The sequence below is a fragment of the Protopterus annectens genome, chromosome 15.part0, assembly GCF_019279795.1.
Source record: "Protopterus annectens isolate FY-2018-M chromosome 15.part0, PAN1.0, whole genome shotgun sequence".
NCBI lineage: Eukaryota > Metazoa > Chordata > Ceratodontiformes > Protopteridae > Protopterus > Protopterus annectens.
Genome location: NC_056749.1, coordinates 121,154,422 through 121,173,981, shown reverse-complemented (window position 1 = coordinate 121,173,981; position 19,560 = coordinate 121,154,422). Strand labels below are relative to the sequence as shown.

The following is a 19,560-nucleotide window of genomic DNA, read 5'->3' as shown; positions in this document are numbered from 1 at the left end:
TGGCATTTTTATACATTATGCTTCCATCTGGATTATCTTTGTTCTGTTGATGCCATTTGTTTGTCTCCCTCTACAAAAACAGACTGATTCATACAACTTTGGCAATCTTATAGCTAGTACAGACAGATACTATCATACATTAAAATTAAAATGGGTGTATATTAATCTGGGTCAGAAGGGTCCTTGCCCACTTTGGGTAATACAGCCACCACAGTTTTCTTCCAAGATGCTGGTGCTTCTCTTTTTTTAAACAGAGTTAAAGCATTACAGATCTTAATCACTTTCTTCCCTCCCAGTTTTTATGCATCCATAAGAATACCAGGTATTCCGGGAGATTTCTCTGTTGACGGATTATACATACATGACTGTTATATCTTAGCTCTTAATTATTCAGCCTAGTCTTCCTTTACAATTGTCATAGTTACAAGTTTTCAGAAAATTTCTGAAATGACTAATACCTCTATAAGATCCCCAAGGCTGGCAACAACCCTTTCTTTCTGTTGTGTAAGTCACTGTCTAAATGTTTTTGTGCTCTACAGTAATGAAAAAATTACCTACCAGCAACTTCTCAAAACTCATGCACATTATCCAAATTCTCCATTATTTTCTTATTAACCCTCTGCAGTTGCTCCTTTTCTTGTTCTGAAATTTCCTTTATATTATAGTACTTAAACTTTTGTCAACCCCTCTAGACAACTCTTATTACTTACTTCCCATACCTCTATCTCATCTCTACAATGCTTTTAAACTCAATTTTCCCTTTATTCCACTCACTAGCTATCCCTGCTAATGAAAATTCTCAAATCATTTTCACTATCCATTCCTTTGGTTCTTCACATTTTAACATTTAATTAGAAAAGCATTGGTGTCTTAATTTTTGCCTTACTATCCTGCATATTTACCTTCGTATTTATTGCTGCATGATATGAAACAAACAGTTACTAGATGGATGTAAAAGCTTTCAATTGTATACAAATGCTCTGTGAAATATAATTTATCCAAGATTGGTCTGATTACATTACTTTGGGGAATATAGTCCTACTGCCGAGTACACATCTTTCCTACCAGACATTTCCATATATTTCTACTGTAATATAATTTTTGTTCTATTTTTCTTTTAGATCCAACTAACATCATCACTACTGCAAACAAAGTTCCAGTTCCCACCCATACATAATGTTCCATGCTGAAATCTGATTACTTCTCCCAAAATTCTCAAGCTCCACAGCAGCAGTTTTAGGTGGAATATAAATGCATTCCAATATAATCTCCCTTCCTTGCCAATAACTGTAGTAATTACCAGAAATCTACCATTATTGTCTTTTGTTCTTTTTTATACTATTGAAGCCTCTCTAGCAATCAGGATTACTACTCATCAAAAACAACAAAGTGGAACGTCTATGACACACAAATCACTTTATTCACTAAAAGATTAGCACTTTCGTCTGTGTAACCAAATCAGACTTCATCAGATAATCTTAAACAATAAAAACCAGTTTAAATACCTTCATTCTTAATTCAAAATTCCCTCCAAAGCTTTTTCAATTAATATTTAGAGACACATTCTAAAACCTATTTATATATATATATATATATATATATATATATATATATATATATGTTAAATTTTTTTCAAAAAGTAGTAACAGCCACTTTCAACATCCCCCATGTAACATCATGTAAAAAAAAAAAAAAGTTTATATATATATATATATATATAAAAAATATATTACAAACTTAGAGAAAGCATATGACAGGGTGCCTAGAGTGGAGTTGTGATATTGCATGAGGAAGTCTGGAATGGCAGAGAAGTATGTAAGAGTGGTACAGGATATGTACAAGGGTAGTGTGACAGCGGTGAGATCTGCAGTGGGAGTGACAGATGCGTTTAAGGTGGAGGTGGGATTACCTCAAGGATCAGCTCTGATCCTTTTCTTATTTGCACTGGTGATGGGCAGGTTGACAGACGAGATCAGACAGGAGTCCCCGTGGACTATGTTTGCAGATGATATTGTGATATGTACTGAGAGTAGGGAACAGGTTGAGGAGACCCTGAAGAGGTGGAGATATGCTCTAGAGAAGAGAGGAATGAAGGTCACCAGGACTAAGACAGAATATGTGTGTGTGAAAAAGAGGGAGGATAGAGGAATGGTAAGGATGCAGGGAGTAGAGTTGGCAAAGGTGGATGAGTTTAAATACTTGGGATCAATAGTTCAGAGTAATGGTGAGTGCGGAAGACAGTACAGGCAGGGTGGAATGGGTGGAGAAGAGTGTCATGAGTGATTTGTGACAGAGTACCTGTAAGAGTGAAAGGGAAGGTCTACAAGAGGGTAGTGAGACCAGCTATATTATATGGGTTGGAGACAGTGGCATTGACAAAAAGGCAGGAGTCAGAGCTGGATGTGGTAGAGTTAAAGATGTTAAGATTTGCACTGGGTGTGACAAGGGTAGACAGGATTAGGAATAAGTATATTAGAGGGTCAGCCCAGGTTGGACTGTTTGGAGACAAAGCCAGAGAGGCGAGATTGCGTTGGTTTGGACATGTGCTGAGGAGGGATTCTGGGTATATTGGGAAAAGGATGCTATGGATGAAGCTGCCAGGTAAGAGGAAAAGAGGAAGGCCTAAGATAAGGTTTACGGATGTGGTGAAGGAGGACATGTAGGTGGTTGGTGTGACAGAGCAAGATGCAGAGGACAGGAAGAAATGGAAATAGGGGTCGCAACAGCGGATCATCTAACGGGAACAGCCATAAGAAAAAGAAGAAGATATACACACTTAAAAAGTAATGATAATAATAACAATAACGTTACACAGGCAAAGGTGCTAATAATCTTTTGGTGAATAAAGTGATTTGCGTGTCACAGACCTTCCGTTTTGTTGTTTTTGAGTAGTGTTTCATTTTTTATTACTCACTTTTCTTTTGTACTCGATACTCTGATGAATGTCCTTCCTGAAATCCTTTGTCATATTCACATGATTATTTCTATCCAAATGCAGTTTTGGCAACATTGTTAGTTGCACCCTACACTTCTTAATTCAGTACTCTTTCCTTTTTGTCTTTACCTGTAAGGTCAGTTATATTCTTTAATATGGATAGAGCAGCCATTATGAAAGCAAAATTATTACTCCTAACCTGTTATACGTGACTATTCTTTTGAATATATGTTACCGAGTTTTAGCTTACATGCACACATTAGCATATGGCATGTTGATCTCTTACGAATTTGCTTCTTTTTATTTCTATTTGACACATTATCTCATCACATTTTTTGGACTTTTTGCTTCAATGAAAACAGAAAATTGGATTTTTCAAATTCTTACATCCCCTGTTAACAAATAGCAAACACAAAACTAAGTGCAAAATACAGCAGCTAACCCAAATCAATGGCTACACCCACAAGTATGACCTATTCTAAAATTAGGGCTACCCATACTAAAATATATTTTTATTTTATTTATTTATTTAATTTTACATTTGTTGACTGGGATAGCCTGACTGGAATCATGTCCATTTTCAGCAGAGGCCCGGGGAGAAAAGCTCCAAGACAAACCGCAACAATTAAAATAAAAATGAAGACACTTTACAGATTTGATATTTACAAAGACAGAATGACAATTTCACTGGTAAGGGTTAACCCCTGGATAAAGTCAAGAGAGAAAGAAGATTAACAGTAACTTGACTAAGAATTTATTTATATATGAGGTATAAGTTATCCAGGTTTGTTACAGTGGCAAAGCCAGTTTAGAGCCAGATGATGTTTGAGTCTGGTTTTAAATTGAGTTAGGGAGGAGAGCAATGTAATTTCAGCTGGCAGTAGGTTCCAGACTGTGCCAACAGTGTTTGCAAAGTGGGAGTCACCAGCTATATTGCTAGTTTTGATAGTTTGAATGAGTAGTTTGTTTGAGGATCGAAGTAGTCTTGAATTGCTATAGGGGGTAATAATATTTAAGGGCAGGTGTATTATCTGGATTTAGGAGGATTTTCTTGGCCATAACCAGAAGGTTAAATTGGATAAGACTGGGAAGTTCTAGCCACTCAAGTTGTTTAAGATTGGTGCAGTGATGTGTTCTAAAAGGCAGGCCAGTTGCAAACCTGGCAATGTGATAGTAACATGTTGATAGTCTGTTAAGTACAGACTTATTTAGATTAGAGACAAGGGGGGTGCATATAGTAGGGTTGAGAGTAGACGTGAGTGGGAAAATGGCAATCTTAGCTGGAGGGGTTAAGAAGGCTTATATTCTGTATAGTGACCCGAGTTTTTTATTGATGGTCTTGATCACTTGATTAATGTGTAGGTCAAATTTTAGGTCATCAATAATGACACCTAGTAGTTTTGTAGAAGGGTCAGGGGAGATAATTGTCCCATCTTTTGCTTTTATGGTGAAGGTAAAAGTTGTAGACCTTTGTGTGGGTGAAAACCGCAGCATTTTAGTTTTTTGGGGATTTAGTAACAATCGACGTTCAGACAGCCAGTTTTCTATAATATTAAAGGCAGACTGGGAAGCAAACCTCAAGTCTGCAAGAGATGTAGCTGAGAAATCAGGGTGGAGTCATCAGTGTATTGGATACAATTAACATTAGGGATGACAGTATGTAGGTTGTTAATAAAGATGGAAAAGAGAAGGGGCCCAAGTATGGAGCCTTGCGGGACTCCAAGGGTGGTAGGTAATAGGATGGAGAGCTTGTTCTGCCAGATAACAGCCTGCTGCCTCCCACTGACGTAGGATTTAAACCATTGAAGGGCTTTAGAGTTAAGGCTACAAGTCTGCAGGGTGTGTATCAACAGTTGATGATCCACCATGTCAAATGCCTTGGAAAGATCCAAGAAGAGGGCCGAGGATATTTGATTATTGTTACGGTTGTTATTGATAGTATTGGTAAAGGCTAGTAGGGTGGAGGTCGTGCTGTGGTGTGGACGGAAGCCATGTTGGGTATCGGCTAGGAGGTAATTCTGGATTAGGTGGTGCATGAATTGTTTTGTATACATTTTTCCAAGATCTTTGCAAGTGGAGAAAGTATGGCTATTGGTCTATAATTGGAGAATTCAGTGGAGGAACCGCCTTTATGTAGTGGGATTACGTAGGATGTTTTCCAAATGGTGTGAATTTTAGCCTCAGCTATGGTACGATTAATTAGTATAGAAACTGGATAGGCAATAGCATCAGCTGATTTTTGAAGGTATTCGGCAGGGAGTTGGTCAGTGAAGTCTGTGGTGGGTTTTAGTTTTTTAAGTTGCAAATACATGAAGTGGACACTGGTTGAAACTGAAAGAGAATAAGTTTAAATGGGTAGCACTATCAGGGTTGGAAGAGCTCGGAGGTAATTGGCTGGCTACAGCTTGAACTGTCTCAGTAAAGAAGAGGTTAAAACTGTTTGAGACATCCTCGGGGGATTTATCACTAGTAGCAGCTGGGATAGAGGTAGATGTTTTACCGGGGTGAAGCAGATTATTCAGACCAGCCCAGAATTTCTGAGGGTTGTTCTGGTTGGCTGTCTGCAGATTACAGTAGTACTGTTTTTGTCATTTAAGATGGATCTTTTAGTTTCATTCCTAGCTTGTCAGTATTTAACATGATCATGGGGGAGTTTAGTGGATCGCAATCTGGCCCAGAGTTTATTTCTGTTGTTGATTTTTAGTAGAGACATTTTAGAAAGCCAAGGTGCAGTTTTAGCTTAAGTTCTCTTAAAGTGGGCAGGTGTGTGCCAGTCAAGGATTTCAAGAAATTTATGAAGAAACAGCCAGATGGAAACCACCACGATGTAGAAATAAAGTTGATTTATTGTATAACATGCGCTTTCACGTGCATCCAAGGCACGCTTCCTCAGGTTTATACAGCTTTACTTCATTAAACAGCTTTTATATACTACTAAATCATCCATCAATTAACTTTATTTCAATCAACCAATAAAAGCATTTATCAATTAAGCTTGCCAAAATAAATACAATAAATGAAGCAGTTTAAAGGCAAAGAATAATTAGAAAAAAATAGATAAAAATATGCATTCGGTTCTTTAAAACATGAAGCAATATTATCAAATTATGATCTTACATATATTTATATTATGATATTCTAAAACCTCATAAAACATCTTAAGAGAATAAACATAAAAATACATAGAATAAAATAATACAAGACACATCAAAAATAAGCTTATGTACTACCAAATATATTTGTGTGTGTATATGAAAATACTATATTATATCATATCCCAAAAATTAATATTAAGTTATAATATAATTTTAATCACATGCAATTAAAATAGGTTTAATACTAATATATTGATTTAAACCTGGTTCAATATGTGCCATCAGTCTCAAAATCCATCTTAATTCAACAGTTTCTAAATAGTTCATCCTGTCACCTCCTCTCTTGTTATAACCTATCACTTGTAAAATCCTAAACCTAAAACTATGATTAGGTTGAGTAGCAACATGTTTAGCTAAGGCATTATTCAAATTTAACCTCTTAATATCATATGTGTGATTATATACTCGGTCTCTTAGCCTTCTTGTGGTCATGCCCACATAAAATGCTGGGCATTCTGTGCATGTTGCTAAATAAACAAGGTTGGTGGTTTCACAAGTAGCATAAAAATTAGGTCTATAGATATAGTTGAGAGAGGGATGAACAAACTGATCATCACTAGCTATATATTTACACATGTTGCATTTATTACATGGAAATGTACCATGTCTTAAAATTCGCTTATCTATACTACTGGTTAGTAAATCAACTTTATCAATGCATAGAAGCCTTTTTAGGTTCTTGCTATTCTTATACCTAAAGCTAGGTGTTGTCCCTATTAATTTAAGACATCTATTATCTACAAGTAAAATATTCCAGTTTTTCTTAATATCAGTTACATAGCTTATATCACTGATGTATCTTGTAGTGAAAAATACCTTATTTAAATCATAATGTGTCCTATGTTTATATTTATCTTAGGATGTCTTCGAACAACGAAAGCCTCTGTACCCACATGCATATCGTTCATGACAGAACAATTTAACTTGCATTGCGAGACATTGTAGCCTCTTTCTTGAAATAACTCTCTTAGATGACCAATCTGTAGATCCCTGTCACTGTCATCTCTACATAAAGTGGAAATCCTTTTACTTTGGCTCCTAACAATATTGGGAAACATGTGACGTGGATGCAAGAAATTTGTTAAAATATACAACTGCATCCTCCAGAGGGAGGTGCATTAGCATCGACCAATTACAGGAGTTAAGTTCCTGCTGAAATTTGGCAGGGTCAAAGTCATTTTTGATTCTGACTTTTTTGAGTAATGGTATTTGTGGATTAATGGCTTTTTGTTTCACTATATAAGTGAGAAGGTGGTCACTTAGGTCAATGGGGAGGGTACCGGCAGTGCACAGTTGGGGGTTACTATTTATGTGTACCTAGTAGAGTATACTGTCTTTTTGATTTGGTTTACCCAGTCTGGTAGGGGTAGTTATGATTTGTGAGAATGCATGCAGGTTAAATGTGGGTAGTAGGTGACACTATGGAGCAAGTTCCCCAGTCTATGTTAAAGTCTCCAAACAGCAGGGTTTCTTGGGGATAGTAACATGAAAGCCAGTGTAGGGTGTCCAAGTGTGGTTATATTATTACCCGGGGGATATACATACAGATGATGTTTATGCATTTACTTTTGTGAAGTTACAGTTTGGTGGCAAGAATTTCTGAATTATTAATCTGAGGTGTTTGATTAGCATTTATGACTACGTTCAATTCAGATTTATAGAGTACTGCTACCCCCCCCCCTCCTAGAAACACGATCCAATCTATGTATGTTATACCCAGGTGGTAACACTTCATTATCAGTAGTGTTTGCTTTTTACCAGGTCTCAGATAAACAGAGAATCTCAGGGGAGTGGACAGCCAATAGTGCATGCAGTTCATGTATTTTGTTAATACTCCTAATATTGAGATGACAGGCCATTAGAGAGTTAGCTAGTCTACTGTTTATAAAGTTGTATGGTTGAGGTTGCAGGTAATAGGGGTATTACTATTAGATGTAGAAGGGCCTGGGTTGGGGTGGATGTCCCCACTGAGAATAAGGCTGGGACTAGACTTAATGATGAGATTCAGGAGTTTAAGAGTTTGTAGTATTGCTTAGATATAGAGCTAATGTGCCAAGGATTAGTATGCTGCAAAAGACAACAAGTTGTTGAGTTCGACCCTATGTTATTAGCATGACTGTAGGAGGAATGTTGTATAGTTGGAGTTATAGTATGGCCTTTTGGGTACTGATAACCAGTAAGTAACTGGTTTTCGTAGAAGGTAAGTGCATAAGTGACCAGCAGAATAGGTAGTAAGGAATAGTATAACATTGTGAGAGAAGGTGTATGGTTTTTAGGATCTAAGATTTACAAGACAGAATATCAGAGATGACAAGGCAAGTATAGAGGTAGTAGAGTAAGGTGGAGAGAGTATAATTAGGAGAGGAGCAGGGTGGGTGGAGAAAATTGGCGCTGCGGATAGGATATTGTAATAGGGGTGCGGTTGTGCACCTATAAATGTAGAGGTACCAGGGGCGGGTGAGATTTGGGGGCAGGGAGCGGGGTTAACACCACCTACAGGTATATACTTAGAGATATGCTTAGGTAGCTATGGGAAAGAGTTTAGTGTTACTGAAAGGACGTTGTTTAGACAGAGCTTTTTTGCTGTAGAGTTTAGAGTAACATATTTAACATATGTTAAAATATGTTACAGATTCACTAGGCTGAATAAGGAGAAGGTTACTGTTAGCTGCTTATCAGGTGCCAGAATCCGCCACATAACACAAGCACTCAGGTCACTCCAGAAAAAGTACAAATATGACTCTGTCATTGTCCATGTTGGTGTGAATGACCCGAGCCATACCTCCCTGGACTACATGAAAAGGGACATGGAAGAGCTCTCTGATCACATAGCCCAGGCCGATATGACCCTGACCCTGAGTAGCATCTTGCCCTCACCAAGAATGATACCACAGTATAAAGAAAAAATTCTCGATTTCAAAAATTGGCTAAGTTTCTGGTGTCATTCAAAGGGGATACAGCGTCTGTCTGCCTGGGATGACATGCTCGACAAGCCACGCTGCTTCGTTAGAGATGGCTTGCACTTGTCACCCTTAGGCTTTTGAATACTGGCCAAGGCTCTTGCCACCCCCATAGTGCCTTTTTTAGGCAAGGCTCAAAAGACAAACCCACTGCCGTAAACAGCACAAGTAACAAAAAACTGAGGGTAATGCTACTCAATGCCAGAAGTCTAAACCTCAAAATGCACACACTCGAGGCACTCCTCAGTATGGAGAAAATAGATACATGTGAAGTAGCAGAAACCTGGATTAAGGCTCCAGAGAGCACCCCAGCACTACCAGGCTACAACTCATACCATACATTTCGGCCACAGAACCCAAACCGAAATACAAAAGGCGGGGGCATATCCATATTCATCAAGGATACCCATACCTCCAGGTTAGTGGCACAGCACGATGCTTCAGAGATCATCCACGTGCAACTAACAACGGGCAAAACTGCAATTCAAATTGCAGCTTACTACAGATCATCCACCATGTCCTAGGACCCCCATTCCATGTTTCTAGAAACACTGGGAAACAAAGGTCCTACCAAACACCCTAATATTGGTTGATTTCAATTACCCAAACATTAATTGGGAGAACTACTCAAGTACTAACTCCCTTGGCCAACATTTCCTAGAATTTATAAACTCAAACGCCCTGGTTCAACTGGTCAATACTCCTACCAGAGATGACAACATACTGGATCTGGTCATCACCAACATGGGCGACCAGTGTTCCACACCGGAGGTCAACCCCTCGCTGGTTAGATCTGACCATAAACAAATCACTTTGGATATCCACATTCCGCTCCCCCCTCCCGTGACAAGGAAACCACCATGAAAAACTTTTCAAAAGCAAACCACTTTACTTAAGATAGAGGTGGAAAGTTTCAAAGCCCCCATGCTGAAGGATAATGCTGTCCAAGCTGTAATATCCTTTACTAATGCATTCTACGGGCACCTACAAGAATGCATGGATCGTGCCATCCCAAGCAAAACCAAGACTCACTCCTCCAAGAAAAGGAAACTAGTCTGGTGGACTCCTGCCATAAACAAGCTATACAATAGAAGGAGGAAACTAGTACAGAAAAGAGTAAAATCCCAAGAAGGGAAGACATCGCTGATCAATATCAGCAAGAAACTACAATCCCTCATAAAATCATCCAAGGCGAGCTTTGAAAGAAAAATTGCCAAGGACTCCAAAGATAACCGCAAGGCATTATTTAGCTGTATCAAGAATCCAAGTGACAATGCTCAGATCTGCTCGGAGTTAGTGCAGAATGGCAAAAAATACACTGAACCGACCGATATTGCCAGCATCCAGGCAGACAGGTTCAGCGCAAACTTCACCCCCCTCTCACCCCCAAAAGGGCCCATAACCATACCAGAAGAATGTAGAGTCCCTGAAATCACAGACACTCAGGTAAAAACAGCCCTCTCCAAAGCCAAAAACACAGCATCAAAAGGACCAGATGGTGTCCCAGGCTGCATCCTACACGATCTCAAAGACGAACCAACCCCTCACCTAAACACAATGTTCAAACTCCGCCTATCCACAGGCTACGTACCCATAAAGTGGCGCACAGCAATGGTTATTCCGTTCCACAAAGCTGGAGCCACAACAGACCCCGGGAACTATCACCCTATAAGCCTGACTAGCTTGGTCTGCAAGGCTATGGAACTCATTAACAGAGACACTGGGAACCTCCAAACATTGGACCCTACCCAGTTCGGCTTTGTTAAGGGCAGATCATGCCTCCTAAACCTGGTGGACTTCTTTGAGACAGCTATCAAAGGTATAGACGAGGGAAAGGTGGCATACCCAGCCTACCTAGACCTTGCTAAGGCCTTCGACACCATTCCCCATTCTAGTATTCTAGACAAGCTCACCAGCCTGAACATAAACCCCTACGTCACAAGATGGGTTGCCAAATGGCTCAAGGACAGAACCCACATGGTGAGAGTTGCGGGAGCTAGGTCCGACTCTAAACTGGTTAGAAGTGGCATTCCTCAGGGCTCAGTCCTAGGATCCCTCCTATTCGGCATATACTTCTCAGATGTACAGGCAAGCACAGGAGCAATATGGCTGACCAAGTCTGCAGACAACTGCAAACTAGAGGCTACAACTGACTCTCCGGCTGACATAGACATCCTCCAAAAGGGTCTCACTGAGACGGATACCTGGTGCCAAAATCATGGCCTCAAGCTAAATGCCAAAAAGTGCATAGTCATCCCCCTTTGAAAAAAAACGAAGTACCCACAAACTACCACATAGGTCGTAGTCCCCTAAATACGGAAGACGTAAAAAGGGATATGGGGACCCAAGTAGACAGTAATCTCACTTTTGATAATCACATTGCCAAAGTGGTTAGAAAATCTTTCTACGTGGCCCACCTAATCAAAAAAGGGTTGACGAGTAGATGGAAAACAAAGTTTACCCCGGTGATCACTTCAGTGGCTCTGCTGGACAGAGGCACAGGGAACTAATCTAAGGGGGTGGCGAAAGCCAACACATTCTGTCTTGGCTTATAAATGCCTTCGGGCAGATAGCCTAGTACCTACCTATGAGTCTATGTCCCCACTTACTCTCACTATCAGTTCTTTTCTTAGGTCAATTTCCCTCCTAAATATGAAAATCAGCTTAAATGTTTTCAGTAAACATTAACCTTACATGAAGTGCACAGGGATACTGTGAAAGTAATTATTGTGACATCTGTTCAAATCCCACAGAATCAAACTTCATTTATATATCACTGAACTGTTTGCTAGTGTACCTTTAACTTTTAATAATACTGAACCTTGAACTTCTCACTCAGCTCATAACTAATGGACATGTGGACTGCTCACCTCTAGGTGAGAGCAGCTAGCAATGATGGGGAAAAAAGCTAGGGTCTTTGCAAAGAGAATGTTTGTAAATTTCACTCCAACTGTCAGCATTTGCTAATGGAATAAATCAGCTGATGAATGGTTTTGCAAATACAACAAGCTACTAATTCTTTCATTTTTTTTTCATTTTTCAAGCCTATTTGTTTAAAAAAATGCATGCAGTATAAACCAAGAATATCCACTACTGAAAAATAAGGGAAATCATCTGAATTCGACAGATAATATTAACAAGCATACATGCTCTATCCCAGGGTAGCCCAAGATCACAGCATTATGTTAACTTTAACTTACTTCTTCCCAGCCTTTGTTATCCTGTTGCAGTGTAAAGCCCAGATACACTGCAATAAAAATATTTTCCTGTTTTATCACAGTCACTGATGCAACTCCCATTTCACATTTAAAATACCTCTGACTGCATCCTACAAATTTCAATTAAGAACAAAATCTATTTTACTAACATTTACTACCTCAGTCCTTTCAGTGTCTTCTAAACATTAAGGACATACTTTACAGTTCACCCACCAATTAACACAGTCAACAAAAGTCCAGTCTTCCTCAGCCATGTCTTGCAAAGCTGTACTTTTACATGTCTAATCCTGTATCTAATGGATTGATGTTTTAGTGTCTCCCATTTATTCACCAATTACACAACGTTGCTGTCTTCCTCCTGATCATCTCGATCTCCCAATACCAGCCTCTGGTTTAAGTCCAAGGTATTTTTGATTCTTCTAATCAGCTCGTGCTCTTTTCTGCTACTCAATCATTTGTCTTTGGAACAAAGAAAAAGGTTTTATTGACAAAGTTTCTCTTTCGGTTTTGTTACTGCCAGAAGAATAAGAAGCAGAATCCCCCTCTGCTTGCTGACTCACTCTTTACTGACTAAACCATTTTTTTATCTCCTTAGCCTGTTCTGTATCCAATAATGTCTTGGATCATCTAGGAAAAAGTATATTCTGAAGACAAGTGGATACAGCAAGCTTGACTCTCACCTTTGCCTTTTTACATTCTCGGATTACTGGGATAAACGTCCTTCTCTTCTGCCTGGTACACAGTGGATAATCAATGTTCACAAACATGCTACTGTTGCCAGTTTTTTTCATATGTTTCCTTTCTTCCACAATGTTGTCATGAGCAAGTTGTTCTGCTGGTGTGTGTGCATCTTTACTAATATATGTTTTGCCTGCTTTTTCCATGGTCATATTTTCAACATGCACACGATACGCTTTCTCAGTTAACAAATCTCGTCACAGAACACCAGTTCAGTAGTTTATATGTACTTTCTAAAAATAAATGCAGTCAATTCGTTCCAGTTTCTCTGGTACAGCACACAAATCTAAGCTTTTCTCAGCATACCATGTCTTCTAGCTGTACTATTTTTCAAACATGTCTTCTTGAGAAGTCTCACGCTCATGCCGAGCAAGTCTTTTCTTTACACCGTCCTCTGATTTTTTGCATTATCAGTTCATCTGAATAGAAGCTAAAGTTTTTCCAATTTTTTTACCCTTCTGTTATATGACTTTATGAATTGCTTTGGTGTTTCACTTAAGTTATTAACTCAAATGAAGCTCAGGAAATTTGCACTGTAACTTACAATGGGCACAGCCCAAGCTTTTTCACAGAATCAAATTATGTTCTCACATTTCAAACAGATGTTCATATCTCTGGAACCACAGGAGTTATGAAATAAATGTAAATAGCAAACTCTTCAGTGCAAATCCAGCTCCAGACAAGTGACAAGTAGAGTACCTCAGGGTTCAGTTCTGGGACCGCTCTTGTTTGGCATCTACTTCTCTGAAGTACAGGCCAACACTAAGGGACTCTGGCTAACAAAGTTCGCAGATGACTGCAAACTGGGAGCCATTATTGAATCCCCAAATTATGTGGATATTCTACAAAAGGGCCTTACAGAAACAGATGCTTGGTGCCAGAGCCATGGGCTCAAGCTTATTGCCAAGAAATGTATAGTTATCCCCTTTGGGAAAAAACATGTACCCGTGAATTACCACATAGGTGGCAGTACACTAAACACCGAAAGTGCGATAAAAGACTTAGGGAAACAGCTGGACAGTGGCCTCACCTTCGATAACCACATCGCCCCAACAGTCGGGAAATCCTTCTATTTGGCACACCTCATCACTAAGGGCTTTTCATCCAGAAAAAAGGTCATTGTCCCACTGTACTCATCCCTCATTAGACCCATTATAGAATACAACACCCAGTTTGGTATGTACCTCTCAAGACATCTGCAACAACTGGAAAGGCCGCATAAATACCTCACTAAAAGAATAAATGTGTTAAAAATACACTTCATGAGTTTTGCTAAGGAAGAATGTATACTAAAGGTAAAAGCTCTTATCTGGCATTTGTTGGCCATAAGCACATTTGTTGATGGCTTTTTACAGGCACAACATGGATTCATAAAGCTCTTCAAATAACAGGAAAAAAATCTTGAAAGAAAACAGAAACAGAAGAAAGTATCCCAATTTGGATACATAATGCAGTTCTACAAGTTGCCAGGCGTATACTGACAGACTTCCAAATGCTCGCTGCTAAAGAAAAAAAGCAAATGTGGTGGTCATCTTCCTCAACTGCTCACTGCTAAAGAAAAAAAGTAATAATTTAAAGTGGTGGTGGAAGTACCTCTATTTTTCCCTCTTTTATAGTATAGATGCATGGGAGAGAATGGCCCAGCAAGAGGGATGTCCAAAAGCTCGGGAAGTCAAAACAATTTGTCAGACATCAGCATGCAGGATAGCCTTTTTGCAAATCACTACAGCACTGAAGCTTGTGATGAACATCACTGGTCTCCAGAGTGTCCCATGTATTTTTTTTGTTTTTTTTTTCAGTTGTCTCCACAATGCAAATGAAATCCTGAAAAAAAGCAGGGATAACACTATAAAGATTACAGTGAACTTTGGATGTATTGTTCATTATAATCATACTAGCATAGCTGAAGAATAGTATGACAGTGCATAAATACTGCAAAAATGGTTCAGTACTCCTCAATCTCACTTTTAGGAGGAACAGGTTTCTTAGCTCTGGATTTCAGTAAGAAGAACAGATGCCATCAGAAAAGGCCAAGAATGAACTCTTAAATGCTGCCATCCTATAACGGGTTGCATATCAACAGGCTAATATGAAGGTTTTATGCTGTTAATTCACTTCTCCATTTTTCTTCAGTGTCAGACTCCGTCTGAGACAACACTAAAAATGGATACAAATTGCAAATGTACCCTTCCGTGAATCACATCCTGGAAGGAGAGTTATAACTGTCTCAGTGCTTTATCAAAACAGAGAGGAAAAAATGGATGCACCCGAAGACTAGAAAATAAGAAAGCAAAACAGGAAAAAGAAATAAGAAGTTATGTACCTATCATAACGTTCCATGTTAGTTGTCTTCTCTCGCCTTCTTTCTTGCTGGATGGTTCGGAACCGATCCTCGGCTCTGACTCGGCACTTGCTAAGCTCGAGAGCTAATTTTACCAGCTCGAGGCAACCCTATATCCCATGATGCAAGGCATGACTACCCCAGATCTCGTTTGGTAGCTATGAAAAAACCCTGCCAGTAACCTTCTTCCCAGAAAGGAAGTAGAGGAACTAAATGTGGAAAGAAAACAAAGCAAATAACCACTAGAGACTAGTGACACTTCCTACTGGGGGTCCATAGAAAGAATGAACTGTACCCAGAGAAGAGTACAACTTCAAGGTCTGTCCAGGCTAGGGGGAAGGAGGGAGGGATGCAAGAAAGAAGGCGAGAGAAGACAACTAACATGGAACGTTATGGTAGGTACATAACTTCTTAATGTTAAGTTGTCAAACTCGCCTTCATTCTTGCTGGATGGGACCGCGTCCCTAGCACCTCTATCCTGGGTGGCTCAATGGAACAGACTCTTGAGAACTGTGGAACCAAACCTAGCTCTGTCCCTGGTGGCCAAGTCCAATTTGTAATGAGAGACAAAGGTGTGAGGAGTGGCCCAAGAGGCTGCCGCACAAATGGTGTCAACAGGTAGCCTATCCTGAAAAGCTGTGGAAGTGGCTAGGCGCCTGGTAGAATGTGCGTTTGGTTTCGAGGGCAGTTTCTTGCCCCTAAGGAGATAAACATGAGAAATGATAGAAGACAGCCATCTGGATAAGGTCACCTTGGAGACCGGAAGACCCTTCCTGTTTTCTGCATAAGAAAGAAACAGTTGATCAGATTTTCTGAATTGTTTAGTTCTGTCCAGGTAATATCCGAGTTGGCGATGGACATCCAAACAATGAAGTTTCTGTTCCTCTCTGTCAGAATAATTAGGGAAAAAAACTGGCAATTCAATAGATTGGTTAATATTCGTCTGGGAAGCAACCTTGGGCAAAAAAGATGGATTAGTTCTTAAAGACACTCTGTCTTTGTGGAAAACCAAGTATGGGGGACGGACACAGAGAGCGTGAAGTTCAGACACCCTCCTGGCTGAAGTAACAGCAACCAGAAAAATTGTCTTCCAGGAAAGAAATTTTAATGAGCATGTAGCAGCCGGTTCAAAAGGGGGCAGAATCAAGGATGCCAGCATTAAATTCAGGTCCCATTCCGGAGGGGGATCTTTGACTGGGGGTTTCAGCAGAAAGATCCCTCTAAGAAAGGCTTTGCAAAGCTTGTGAGACATTATGTTTTTGATCCGCTAAGCCAACATGAAAATTTGAGATCGCTGCCAGCTGAACCTTAACTGTCGAGGAAGAAGAACCCGATTGAAAAATCTCAGCTAGGAAGTCCAAGACTGACTGCACTGGAGCAGTAAAGGGATCTATGTCCCTAGACTTTGCCAAGAAGGAAAAACGCTGCCATTTACTAGCATAAATCCTTCTGGTAGAGGACTTTAGAGAAGCTACTATGATATCTCGCACGGGATTAGAAATCATAGGAAGCCTGGCTAAGGAAGGAAGTGGAGCAACCAAGCAGTGAGGTTGAGAGAATGAATGGCCTGGTGCAGATGACCCGAATGGTGGGTCAGAAGATCTGGAATTGGATCCAGATGCCAAGGCTGAACCAAGAGATGACGATGTAGGGACGGAAACCAAATTTGTCGAGGCCAGTAAGGGGCAATGAGAATCAATTTGGCTCTCAAGACGGTAGCTTTCTGAATCACTTGAGGTATCAGCGGGAATGGAGGAAAGGCATAAAGAAGTCCCCGGGGCCAATCCTGGGTTAGAGCGTCTCTGGGGGGATGGCCTGGTAGTGGAAAGAGGGAGAAGAAGTCTGGGCATTTGCTATTTTGGGGTGTAGCAAAAAGGTCGCAGCAAGGGAAGCCCCACTTCTGAGAAATCCCGTCCACTACTGATTGTTTGAGAGACCACTCGTGTGGCATGAGAATAGCTCTGCTCAGTCTGTCCGCTAAGAGGTTGGATTTCCCAGGGATATGCGTTGCTATCAGAAACCGATGAGAGGAGATTGCCCATTGCCAAAGTCTGAGAGCTTCTCGACACAGTGGATAGGACTTGGTCCCGCCCTGTTTGTTGATATACCAGACTACGGACATGTTGTCCGTCTGAACTGCAATAGTCCCTAAAGGAAGAAAGTCGCTAAGGGCTTGCAATGTTAAAAGCACCGCTCTCATCTCTGGGACATTTATGTGCAAATGGTATTCTATGGGTTGCCAAGTCCCATGGACCATCCTGCCCTGATAATGCCCCCCCCCCCACCCGATCAGAGAGGCATCCGAAGTGACTGTGGCAACCGGAACTGGGGGAACAAACAGTCGGCCCTGATGGAGTTGTGGAGAAGACATCCGCCAGGTTAGGTGACTCTTGCAAGATTGCGTCACGAAGATCTCGTGGCGCATGGGAAGCTGTTGGAATGACCACTGGGTGAACAACATCCACTGCAGAAGACGCATGTGGAAGCGAGCTAAAGGAAGCAGTACGATGGCCGCAGCCATAAGACCTAGCACCTTCAGGACAAATCTGGCCCTGATCTTTCTGCTGAGTATTATGATCCGAACATACTTTTGGATGTCCAGAATTCTTTGGTTTGTGAGTCTTGCTGACATCCCGACAGTGTCTAATTCTGCACCTATAAAGGTAATAGATTGGCAAGGAGACAATGAAGATTTTTTGAAGTTTATAGAGATCCCTAACTGGTTGCAGATGTGAAGAGTGTAGTCCCTGGCCTTGAGAAGTTGATGCCTGGTGGCGGCAGAGAGGAGCCAGTCGTCTAGATACGGAAACACCTGGAATCCTTGACGTCTCAGGTGAGCCGTGACCACTGCCATGCATTTGGTAAACACTCTGGGGGCTGTAGTGAGACCAAAGGGCAGGGCTCTGAATTGAAAATGACTGGTCCCCAGCCGAAAGCGGAGAAACCTTCTGGAGCGCCTGTGAATTTTTATGTGATAGTACGCATCCTGAAGATCTATTGAGCACATCCAGTTGTCCTTGCCCAAAAAGGGTAGAATGGACTGAAGCGTGACCATCTGGAACCTTGCCTTCTTGACAAACTTGTTTAGTTTGCTGAGGTCTAAAATTGGTCTCCAATCTCCAGTCGTTTTGGGAACCAAAAAGAATCTTGAGTAGATTCCGGATCCTACCTGGTCTGCTGGTACTAGTTGGATGGCTCTTTTTGCTAGGAGCTTTGATACCTCCAGCTTTGCCAACTCCCTTAGACCGGGAGAAACGTCCGGGAGGGATTGATGAGGAGCAGGATATCTCACAAAAGGGATATTGTAACCCTCGTATATGATCGACTGTACCCATCTGTCTTGAGAAAGGGAACGCCAGGCTGTTGGGTACAGCGACAATTTTCCCCCGACTGCCTCCAAGGGTGGACAGCCGGGCAACACCTCAGGGATGCTGGAAGGTTTATCAGAGAGAGGCTCTCTGCTGCCCTGATTCTGCGGACCCCCTCTGCCCCTAGGGCGGCGTCTATTGTTATTACCCCCTCTGCCTCTGAGGGTAAACTGACCACGTGCGTCCGGCGTGACTCCCGGAGATTTACGGAACCACATTTTCCCTCCCTTCTGACCTTTGGGATAGGGTATTGAAGGGGTGGAGAAATGGACTCCTACGGCAGAAAGAGTCTTGTCGTCTTGCTCACACCTGGTCAATGTGTCCTTCACCTGAGGCCCGAACAAAGCCGAACCATCGAAGGGAGTATTAGTGAAGGACGCCTTAAAGGGGTCCATGAAATTACAAAGCCGCATCCAGGACTGACGCCTAAGTGCCACTCCTGTGCCTGCGGCTCTACTCGCCCCATCGGCTGCATAAGAAATGAGCCGCATGGAGGAGCTATAGAATTTAGGATTCCGAGCTGTGAGGCAATCTTTTCTTGAGCCCCAGCAGCTGACGGATCCTGAACTACCTCACCTAGTTCCTTGAGAATGTCTCTCTGAAGCCGGGTAAAGTGACAGAGATAGTTCAGCGAGCACATAGCGAAGGTCGCTGAAGAAAACATCCGCTTACCGTACCTATCCATGGTCCTAGAGTCCTTGTTAGGAGGATGGACAGGTACAGAAGGATCGGCAAGTTCCTTCTTGGTGGCAGCCGCCACCACCATGGCATCAACAGGGACACCCTTGGTGAGAAACTGTTTGTCTGCGGGGGCTGTGATGAATTTAGAAGGCCTCCTGGGGACT

At 41.2% G+C, this 19,560-nt stretch overlaps 1 protein-coding gene across 5 annotated transcripts in view; it reads right to left on the bottom strand.

Annotated features, from left to right (window-relative positions):
• PHKA1 (phosphorylase kinase regulatory subunit alpha 1) overlaps positions 1–19,560 on the bottom strand; it is a 3,177,076-nt gene that overhangs the window by 1,844,605 nt on the left and 1,312,911 nt on the right. The gene's annotated exons all lie outside the window — the stretch shown is intronic.